The sequence below is a fragment of the Salmo salar genome, chromosome 09 (assembly GCF_965601325.2).
Source record: "Salmo salar chromosome 09, fSalSal1, whole genome shotgun sequence".
NCBI classification, from domain to species: Eukaryota; Metazoa; Chordata; class Actinopteri; order Salmoniformes; family Salmonidae; genus Salmo; species Salmo salar.
Window position 1 is genome coordinate 123,836,229 of NC_138299.1, and position 12,086 is coordinate 123,848,314.

Below are 12,086 nucleotides of genomic sequence, written 5' to 3' on the forward strand. Positions count from 1 at the left end.
CAACCCCAACAGTCAAACTTTCCAGAGAATCCTGCGTCCCATTCTAGGCCAGGGGAGGGAAGCCAAACAGAAGTCGTAAGATGGTTTTTCATTGTTTCAACGACTGGCCTGCTCACGCGGAAGCTGCTGAATCGTTTATCAAGGAGGAAAGAGGGTAGGAGAATTGTACAGGACAGGCGTTGAAGGAGAGGAAAGGCTACATATTTCACCATGCAACAATACTACTAGAACAGGTCCATATGGTCTTAGATATTGCTTTTTAATATGCACCTCAAAGTACAGATCGAAATCTAAAGGAACAGCAGGAATGGTGATTAAAGAGAGGAATCTCTGGCCCCCGGAGTTAGAATATCATTCATTCCACTTGGTTGAAATATCACAGGACTATAGCCAGCGTCTCTGCAGCCAGCCTTGCTAAACCTAAACCACCAGCCGCAGAGTGGAGGGCTAAAAACACACGCTCCGTCTCCAACACAGATGAAAGTGGTTGACTGGAGCAAGCCCTTGGATTAGGCCGGATCCCAGCCAAAGCCACACGCATCCCGATGACCTACATATACGCTGCGGTGATTTCTGGCCACTGCCTGGCCCTATGAGCCTCGTTACCGCTAGCAGCTAGCACTGTCCGGCTCGGAGGAGAGGAGACCGCAAATGGACGAGGAGCGCAGGATCATGTTACTCTTAATTACCCTTGTCTGGCCATTGGCATTGACCCGTAGCTGTTTAACTGCCCAGAGCTCCCTCCCCACTATGATGAGTGACAGCCCTTCAGGGACTACTGTACCCAGTGATTTACACAGACACACCTGCTTCCCAGTACAGGTCACCTCTCACCCTGGGAAGCCAGGGATTGGCCCTTTGACTAATCACCCTGTCAGACACCTGCCGTGGGCAACCAGTCGTCACTCCAGACTTGTAGCAACAGCCGAGCTGTGACAGATTGCCTGGACTAATTAGGTGAGTGAGTGAGGTGCTGGAAGGGTTTTTGGATTTTAAAATGGCAGCTGAACATCCCTGAGGAGGGAGCAGGATTGCGTAGGTCACCTGGATGAGTCAGAGCACGTGCTAGGGAACACACAGCTGCCAGTCACTAGTTCTAGGCCTGTTTCAGCGGAGAATTGTCACGGGCGTCGTAGGAATTAGACCAAAATGCAGCGGGTACGTGAATGCTCATTATCTTCTTTATTAAATAAAATGAACACTGAACAAAAAGAACGACGAAAACAGTCTTGTCAGGCACACAGCTAAACAAGAAACAACTATCCACAAAAACCCCATAGAAAACACCCCTACTAAATAGGACCTTCAATTAGAGGCAACGAGGAACAACTGCCTCCAATTGAAGGTCAAAACAATAAACTAGACATAGAAATTGAAAAACTAGAAAATAGAACATAGAAATACAAAACATAGAACACTACCCAAAAACCCCGATAACACAAAACAAACACACCCCTGCCACGTCCTGACCAAACTACAATAACAAATAACCCCTTAAACTGGTCAGGATGTGACAGTACCCCCCACCAAAGGTGCAGACCCCGGATGCACCTTAAACAAAAACACAAAAATAAACCCAAAACAAAAATAATCCCAAATTAAAGGGAGGGAAGGGAGGGTGGCCGCCGTCACCGACGGTTCTTGTGCTACACTCCCCCCTCCCCAACCTCCTACTACGGAGGTGGCTCAGGCCTTACTCCCCAACCTAACCTGTCCACCCCCGCTAACTGTTTATTATATTTTACCCCTCCCGAAGTCTATGGACTAAGGCGCATCGCTGAAGACCTCGGGCTGATGCGCGTCGCTGGAGACCTCGGGCTGATGCGCGTCGCTGGAGACCTCGGGCTGATGCGCGTCGCTGGAGACCTCGGGCTGATGCGCGTCGCTGGAGACCTCGGGCTGATGCGCGTCGCTGGAGACCTCGGACTGATGCGCGTCGCTGGAGACCTCGGACTGGAGGGCGACTCTGCAGGCTCCGAACTGTGGGCCATCTCTAGACGGGGCACTGTCGCCGGAAGCTCTGGACGGGGCACTGTTGACGGACACTCTGGACGGGCACTGTTGACGGACACTCTGGACGGGGCACTGTTGCCGGACACTCTGGACGGGGCACTGTTGCCGGACACTCTGGACGGGGCACTGTTGCCGGACACTCTGGACGGGGCACTGTTGCCGGACACTCTGAACAGGGCACTGTTGCCGGAAGCTCTGGATGGGGACTGCGCACTGAAGGCCTGATGCGTGGGGCTGGCTTAGGAGGTGCCAGACTAGGGAAACGCACCACAGGGCTAGTGCGAGGAGCAGGAGCAGGACGAGCTGGACTGGGCTGAACGCACTGGAGGCCTGGTGCGTGGGGCTGGTACTGGAGGTACCAGACTGGAGACACGCACCCCAAGGTTAGTGCGAGGAGTGGGAACAGGACATACTAGACTGGGCTGACGCACTGAAGGCCTGGTGCGTGGTGCTGGCTTTGGAGGCGCCTGACTAGAGACACGCACCTCAGGGCTAGTGCGAGGAGCAGGAACTGGATACACCGAACTGGATATTACCATCCTGGCTGGATGGTAATAGTAGCCCTGTACGAGCGAAGTGCTGGCACAGGGCGAACTGGGCCGTGCAGAGGCCTGATGGCTGCCATGCGTAGAGCAGGCGTAGGGTAGCCTGGGCCTAGGAGGCGCACTGGTGGCCAGATGTGCTGCGCAGGCATCCTCCTTCCAGGCTGGATGCCCACTCTAGCACAGGCACTTGCGAGGGGCTGGGATCGCTCCCACCGGACTGTGCGTGTGCATGGGCGAGATTGTGCGCACTTCCGCATACACCGACGCTCTCCACATGCTCCCCATAATAAGCACAGGGAGTTGGCTTAGGGCTCACCCTTGGCCCAGCCAAACTACCCGTGTGCCCCCCCCCAAACAATTATTGGGGGTGCCTCTCCAGCTTCCTTGCTAGCCGTGTCCCAGCATAGCGTTCTCTGTCCTCTCCAGCCTTCCTCCATGGTCCTTCTCCCGCTAGTATCTGCTCCCAAGTCCAAAACTCCTTATAGCTCTGCTGCTGCTCCTTCCTCCGCTGCTTGGTACGTTGTTGGTGGGTAGTTCTGTCACGGGCGTCGTAGGAATTAGACCAAAATGCAGCGGGTACGTGAATGCTCATTATCTTCTTTATTAAATAAAATGAACATTGAACAAAAAGAACAACGAAAACAGTCTTGTCAGGCACACAGCTAAACAACAAACAACTACCCACAAAAACCCCATGAAAAACACCCCTACTAAATAGGACCATCAATTAGAGGCAACGAGGAACAGCTGCCTCCAATTGAAGGTCAAAACAATAAACTAGACATAGAAATTGAAAAACTAGAAAATAGAACAAAGAAATACAAAACATAGAACACTACCCAAAAACCCCGACAACACAAAACAAACACACCCCTGCCACATCCTGACCAAACTACAATAACAAATAACCCCTTAAACTGGTCAGGACGTGAGAAGAATATTACAGGACTCCGACAGAGGCTGTAGTTAGGCAGATATTTTGAGAAGTATGGGGGAACAGTGTCAGTAGAAGCGGCTATGTAATTTGGTACTCTGCTGTTTGCCATTTCAAGAACAAGTGACGCAACAATCCAGCTGGGGCTGATCTTGTTACTTAACATCATTGGTGTCCAAATTCCTTTCCTTATGACCCACTTCTTCCTCAAGATGGAAGTTGAAAGGCTGATAACATTCATTGCATCAGAAGATACTGAAATAAACTATCTAGGAGAACATTCCTTCAAAAACTAGCTTTCCAAGCACGTAAAATAATTAGTGTCGTGTTATACATTAGAATCTCGAGAGCAGATAAGAACAATCGGTAATGATTTCATTCAGAGAGAACTCTGGGTCTTGGAAGCATTTTTACCATTACCATCCCCTTTCCCTACACAGAAAAAAATTAACATTCTTAAATGGTTCTTCCTCAGCTCATAAGGTTCCTTGGAGAACTCTTACCTGGAAAGGAAAACTCCTTTCAAAAACATCATGTTGGTATTTATTTCATTAGTTGACTGTTAGTACAGTCCCAAAATGTTTTGCATGTCAGCATTCAAGTTTTCAAGATATTGGACTTTCAAGAAGTAAAGTATCAATGGCCACATCATCATGATGATTCAAAATGCAGTCGTGTAAAAGAAGCTCAGTGTTGGTGTTAATAACCAGAGTTGAACCAAAACCTTGCCCATCATTATCATATTTCCCAGCATGTGCTATTGCAGGTTGATTTTTAGAATAGTTTGTTTCAATATATATGTTTTTTACATTGATGGACTATTCAAAACTATTCCAATCTGTTACTTGGACTTATTGCACCTGTTACAGAAATGGTTGTTCCAGTTTATATGTTTAAGGCAGTCTCATATCTTAGTCTTCCCGACCCTGGCAGTCATTCTGAATGCAGGTTGCTGTGGAATAAAAATTCTAAATGCTGGATATCCCAACTTTGGCTGAATAGGAATTACACATCACTTTGCGAGCCAACATAATGTGTCTTGCAGGCCTGATGTGGCCTGTAAACTATGAGTTTCAGTCCACTGTGTTATGCTTAAACCAGGCACTCAAAAAAAGGCCTTTTGAAGTATGTATTGTATTGTCTTAATAATTACATTTTAATGACACCCTCATTCACTTAGGATCTCACTTGGTGAAAGCCACAGAACTGAAAATGAATGAATGCAACAACCATGTCTCTGTCACTAGCAAACACAGTCATAGGTGGTACTGTTAACTCGAAATTCATTCAAAATGCACCTTGGGATGTATGCAAATAAGGTTTAAAACCCCCTATTCAATTCCAGTCCTGAAGACCATAAAAATGTCTCATTCTGGATTTTTGTAGGGCTCTTGTAATGATGTACGCAGAGAGTCGGGAAGCAAGTTCAGGGAGTGAATACATTTAATAAATAAACAAACATGAACCAGACAAGAAACACGAACAGCGCACCGACATGAAACAGATACAGAAACAATAACCCCTGGGGAAGGAACCAAAGGGAGTGACATACATAGAGAAGGTAATCAAGGAGCTGATGGAGTCCAGGTGAGTCTGATGACGCGCTTGTGCGCGTAACGATGGTGACAGGTGTGCGCCATCATGAGCAGCCTAGTGACCTAGAGCGCCGGAGAGGGAGTATACATGACGGTTCTTTAAAGAACCGTCACGTGTATGGTTCTTCAGAGACCCTAAAATGGTTCCCTATGGCATTGCTCTCAAGAATCTTATTTGTTCCCAACTTGCACCTTTATTTCTAAGAGTGTAATGCACACATGGGCTTTCCCAAACAGTTTCAGCTTCTGTGCGACTCATACTGTAGTGGTAACACTATATTTTGACAGTGAGCAGAGTAACCAACACAGGGCCCATCGACCCCAGGCCTGAGAAGGCAGTGACCAGACCAACAACAGGAAATGGTCGTAGCCTTTGGCCTAGAAAACAGTCCCCCAACTTCCTGCCCCGTGCATATTGCGACTAGAAGACGACGCTTACCGTCCAGCAGTGTGTTGCCAAGGACCCCCAAGGTCAGCAAAATCACCCCTTTGCCCTCCCTTTCACCCGTTGCTATGACAACAGGGGTATAGGAAGTGCTTAGCCAATTGTGTTCTATTGCCACAGCTGGTGTCGGTTACAGTGTTTGCCCCCCCTATCCTTAAACCCCCCTCTCTCCACATCCTCAAGACCCTCACACTCTTAAACGGTGTCTGAAAATGTTGGAGTTGAGGTGAGCCATAGGGGATCATCCCACATGGGATCCAAACCTCAAGGAGGATAAATCTACACATTAGCAACGGGGCCTCGACACACTACACTGACACACTGTAGGTGGGGGGGGGGGGGGGGGGGGGGGAGTGGTCTGCTGCAGTCAGCAAAAGGAAAGGATGAATCTGGGAAAGGTTAGGGGGAAGAGATGAACAGCCTCCATCCCTCTCACACTGTCACGTCCTCTCTAGTGTGGGACTGGAGAGAGGAAGGGAGAGAGGGAAGAAGGGAAGGAATTGGGGGAGAGCGATTGAGAAGGAGTGAACAGATTTGAGAGAGGGGGGAGAAAGACTGAGAGAATAAGCGAAAGAGGGAGAGATGGAAAGATAGCGACAGACAGATTAGTGAAGGCTGAGCTTATCAAGATGGCTTAAGTGTGTCTCCAAACTATTATGCACATCATCTCTGTCCTTCGTCTCTCAGTTCCAAGGTATAGAAACTCAATAGGAAAGTACATCAGAAGTACTGAATCATTAGTTATACAGTACATGCAACTTCTGACGCCCACACACTCACACACACCTTCCTGCCAATGGCACACACACCGTATGCTTAAAATGAACATTAAGTGGTGTTCTTTATAGGGTCTCTTTGGGGAAAAGAGAGGGCTGTGGTAGACAATTCAAACTGTGTGTCTAATTGGGCAGATGACATCACCCTCTGATGTCATACGAGGACGAGTAAGAACCCAATGCGCTGATTACTACTCTCACTATGCAGGGATCCTGTCTCCATCTCACCAGATATGGGAACATTGGGATGAAGAAACAGAGAGAGAGAAAGGGAGACCGACAGAGAGATAGAAACTCGTGACAGATGTTGGAGTCCGGGAGATCAAGACGGTCTGCAGTCGTGTTTTCTAATCGCTGAGACAGCAACAACCCATCAGGCAATAGGAGAGCCCCTAAAGGAGAAGTATTATATAATATACCATGTAGCAGACACTTATATCCAAAGTTGCATGCATGCAAACATTACTCGGTTGGGTGGCCCACAGCGGGAATCAAACCCACGATCGTGGCATTGCAAGCGCCATGCTCTACCACAGAGGACAACATGTGTGACTAACTACATCATGATAGAGATAGGGCTAGAAGACCGAGAGGTCAGGAAAAGGGAGATTTATTTTCATGATGTGGTGAATACACACTAATTGAATACAGCAGGCTCCACTAATGGGAGGCGGGCCCTCGATTCAAGCCCCCCTACGTGGCAGACATTCCCTAACTGTTTGTCACCCTCTGTCCTGGCACTGGCATACACTATGTGGGTCTGTGTTTCTCTCTTATCATTTTGTATAATTTGACCCCGATTTTTCAGGGGAAGCTACAGCACCTCTACTTCCCGCGGCTATGTCTCTGTGTGTGTGTTTCTGTCTCTCTGTCTGTGTGTGTGTCTGGAACAAGTCAAGTGGCATTTGCTGCATAAGCACAGCTCCTGTTCTCACCGGGGATATAGTAGGGTATGAGTTGGTTGTGAGTTGGTTATGAGTTGGTTAGGATGTGTGTGTGTCTGAGTGGCTGTTTATAATACTGTTTATGATTATGTGTCTGGGAAGCTATTTCTGTAAATATCTCTGTAGTCTACTAGGATGTGTCATTAGTCTGGAATGTGTGTACTTCATGAGTGTCTGAGAGAGAGAGAGACAGACAGACAAACAGACCTACCGACCGAGGGGGAGACAGAAAGAGACAGAGAGAGAATAGTGTGTTACAATACACTTCCTTATTGTCTCCCTGTTCATAATACCTTTGTCAGCACACCTTTAAAGGCCTCTCGTCTTTCTCCCTGCGTTGGATCCTCTCTCTACCTCCACAGCCATGGTGAATGACCCACTCCGAGCCTCTGGCCTGGGGAGACTCATCTGGTTTCAGTGGGCCCTGACAGCTCAAACCACAAAATGATTCAGCCAAATAAAAGTGTCAGACGAAGCTTCATCCCTCCAGGTGTAGGGAAATAAAAGCCAGCCCTTAGACGACTTCAGTTACCTAACATGGTCATATCCATAGAGAGAGATGGTCACGTTCAAACCAGCGGCACTAACTTTGAACAGTAAACATTGATTATTCATATGAGGCAGACAAACAATTATTCTAGAGTTGCTCAATGTATGTTGCCTCATGACCGTGCCAGTGTCAACTTTGTTGTCTTGCCTGCAATGAATCATCCATTATATGAATCATCCATTATGTCTGCACCATTATCTATTACGCATCTGTTCCCTGAGGCAGGATCACCATGGACATTTCTCTGATGGTAATGAGAGAGTAGTTGCTTCTCACGCCTCCCAGGTAAACTCCCAGGTATCTCTGTTTTCATTGGCTCAAACGAAATAGCTCGACGTGGTTTGTAATCATAGCTGGCAAATGACAAAGTGTCTACCCCACTCATGCCTCGCTCCAGAGTGTTTCCTTGTTTATGTCTAAGTGGTGCAACTGACATGTGTTTGGGAGAAGACGTCAAGAGAGGAGGAGGAGAAGCATTATGGGTAGAGGGTGCCAGCGTTTCATAGGCCTAATTTCATCTCATCATGTCATTACATGAAAAGTATTACCACAGTTTCCACATTACCGGTGAAACCATAAGAATGAAATACTGACTGTAGTAAAAATGTGCATGTCTTCAGCTTTTTTCTGAGTCTCTACGCACAACGTTGTTTACCTAACGGTTAATTACATATTTGAATCGCCACCAAAACATTCCTCTACACTGACGATTGTATCTCGCAGTAACACACAGGGTCTTTCTGCCAAAAGTCCAAGTCGTTCAGTTTCACCACAACTGAAATGACCTTAAAACAGCTCAACTTCCCTCAGGTTTGACATCAAACTGAAGAGTCCTACCTTGGAGGTGAATTGCTGCTCGCTCGAGAGAACACCTCTCTCCCATTCCTCTAATGTCATAAATATAGTTAATTGCCTGTAAAGTTTACCACACACATTGACTTGGCTACCATGAGGAATACCACACAGATTTCACCTGGCTTTAACTCGCAGTAGATACAAGGCCCTGATTGGTCTGTTGTCCTGGCAAGGGAGATGTACAGCCTTCAAGGACCATTTGGTCTTCATCTCAAGGTAACAATAGGTTATAAACTTATCCCTGATGTAACACGGAGTCTGGAGGCATTTAGCATACAGTCTGCATTAAAATACAGATGAAAATGTGTTATGGCACTCTATCGTAGAGTGGGCGTGCCAAATGAAGAGGTTGGGAGAACATACACAAGTACGTACTGTACCTCTTCGTGTAGGCATAGCCACATATTTCATTGGATACTGTTAAATACACTGAATACCCATTCGCAACACTTTACCGTCATGGACTCGTTAGAGCATGGCACTTGCAACGCCAGGATTGTGGGTTCGATTCCCGGTGCCCATTCGTAAAATGTATGCATGCATGACTAAGTCACTTTTGGATAAAAGCTTCTGCTAAATGGCATATATTGTTATTATTATATTGACATTACATATCTTATATCTTGTCAATCTTGTTTTATGCTTGAGAGGTTCTCATGGCCTCAGAGGGATGAACGACTGATAAACGATTTATAAACATGTATAAACCCATCAACACTTTGCCCGACATATTTCCTTGACAACACTTTCCCTTCTCCACACATTCCCTTCATCATCATACTGCTCTCGGTTTTTCTCTCACACTTTCACAAAAACAAATCATCAGTGAATAGAGCCACATACCAGGAAGTGTTTGGAAGAAAAGAGGGGTCAAAGGACATGGTGTAGTCTAGCCACCTCACCATCTCCTAAATCATCCAGCAAAAGTATTTTCCATTTCATGGCCATTTTAGCATTCTCAAGGCTGCTTTTTATACGCATCTTCTACTCCAACCCAGTGAAACCATCCCCCTCTTCATTTTACCTTTTTAAGTGTGACTGGTCATGGCCGGCGGTCCTAAATATCACCAGACTTCCCATTTATAGGCACGGGGACCAACGAAAGAATGAGAGAAAGAAAGAGAAAATAGAGGGGAAGTGGATAAAAAAAGAGAAGTGGAGGTCGGTTGGTGTCGTGGGAACTGGGAGCGGAGTCTGGATCGCAAAAACTTCGGCCCTCCAGAGGATTCGCAACCGCTTTCAATTTTAGTCGGGGTCACTCGGATTTCAGTCCCCTTTTCTGCCAAGATATCAACTCCCCTTTAGGACCTTCCCTCCACGCTCTAGAGAGCCAAAGTCATGACATCATACTTAGTGGAGAAGTATTCTTTCCTAGCTTTCACCTCACTACTTTCTTTCTCTTGCTTTTCCTCTCGTTCTCTCTGTCTTTCCTCCTTTTTGCCCCTCTCTCTTTCTCTCCTCTGTTACTCCTCTCTGGCATGGCTGATTTGGGGTCAGTTCTTGTGGTTGGCTCTGTGGAGTTTTTGGGCTCTGTTATCAGCCTGCTAAAGACCTGGTGATGGGTGGGAGAGGGCTGGAGGGGAGGGGAAGTACTCGAGGTGTGGGACACTTTTACTTGACATAATACCAAACAGACAAACACCCTCCTTCACGCATTCAAACCCACCATCTATAACTTCCTGACACACAAACCCCGACACACACGTCTCAATGTGTGTTGGAGAAGGGGAAAAGGGAGGGATCACACTCCCACTCATGCCCCCAGGAATGCAGAGCATCCCTCAAATCTGTCAGGCAGCTGGTGAGGGGTGGAGGTGTACAGGAGGTGTGGGGGAGGGTTAGGGGGGTGAGGGGGTGTCATGCTAAACAAGCACAATTACACCAACACTGGATTGAAAACAGATGACCACAGGCACAGACAACAACACAGAGATAGGTTACTAAGGCCAGGGTACACATTGGGCCAAACAAAGCCCCACATAGTGCACACTACTGGAACTGCAGGAGGAGAGTTACGGGTTTTGGGCCTGGGAGCACGCTGTGGAGAGAAGAGAAGGATTAGACTGTAGGAGCAGGGCTGACAGTGTCCTATGGACTTACCTTGGACAGTCAGTGAGAGTTATAGGGGTGGGCAGTGTCCAGTGTATCTGCTTTCAGACAGTGACTGAGGGTTACAGGCTCTCTATAAACATTATCCCCTATGCTGCGCTGTTGGAGTTCTGCTCTTGAAGTCTCTCTGGTCCACCCAACATCCTTATCGTGAACCCTCCCCTGTACTTTATCTATCCCATTCCTACCATCCTCTTTGTCCATCAGTTACCTCAACGTTTTGTGTCAGAGCCAGGGCACAACTAGAATGATCATTCGGTTTGACTGTTTATGGAAATGAGTTTGAATCTCATTGACTAATAATGTGTGTGTGTGTGTGTGTGCGTGGGAGGATTTACATGGTTGGGAAATGAGCTAATCATTTGGTCTTTAGGGCCTCATTTTAGAGCTCAGCGAAAGCAGAGGACTTTAGTACCCAAGGACACAACGACAAGGAGGCCAGCTGCTTCGTATTGAGTCTCATCAGCAGAAAGGAACGGGAGAGGAAGGTGAACGTTACACTGGGGCTCTATCTCAATTTGTCTTTGTGGTTCCGCGCATCCTATCGCCTCGCCTCCTTTTCAACCGTATTTGAGAAGGTCCAAAGTCCCTCCCCTTGTACCTTGTTCTCCAATGGATTTTGTGGTGAGAGGGTGCAAGGAACCGAGAAAAATGAATTGAGGAGTCAAGAAAACACAGAACCCTGCATGACCACACCCACTCCACAGCCTCTGTAGACAGCTTGCTACCTACTTTATCGCTAACCATTTCCCAGGCCTGGAACCAATTAATAGGGAATTAAGTTTGCTCAATTAGCTAGGTCATTTTAGAATTGGCGAGGGATGAAAATGTTTAGCTAATCCCTACATTTTATTACAAAACGACCCACCACATCAAGATAAGATAATCTAAGAGTTTCTCGAGTCTTTTTGCATGGCGATGAAATGTGCAAAGTAATAAATTGACAGTGAAACAAATTGCATCATTACTGTGATCATTTTGAATAGGATGTTGATTAAAACTTCAACAGTAGTTATGGAATTTCAGTAAGTGAAGAAAACATTTGAGTCCTACACTATGCAGAAACTGTACTAATAAGTTTAAGGAGTGCCCACAAATCAGTCTCTTGACAAGGAAGATACTGAGTATGCATCATGGTCACTTCTGCCCTCTAGAGGTAAAAACAAACCATCCAGCCTTGTCCTCTCCAATCTGTAGCAATAGAAATGCAGATGGGAGTGAGTTGACCAACTGGACATTTAAGAAAAAGATGAACCTACTTTACAGAGGGCGCTTTCAGTTGTCCACGGTTTAACCATCCTAAAATGTATCCACTTACTA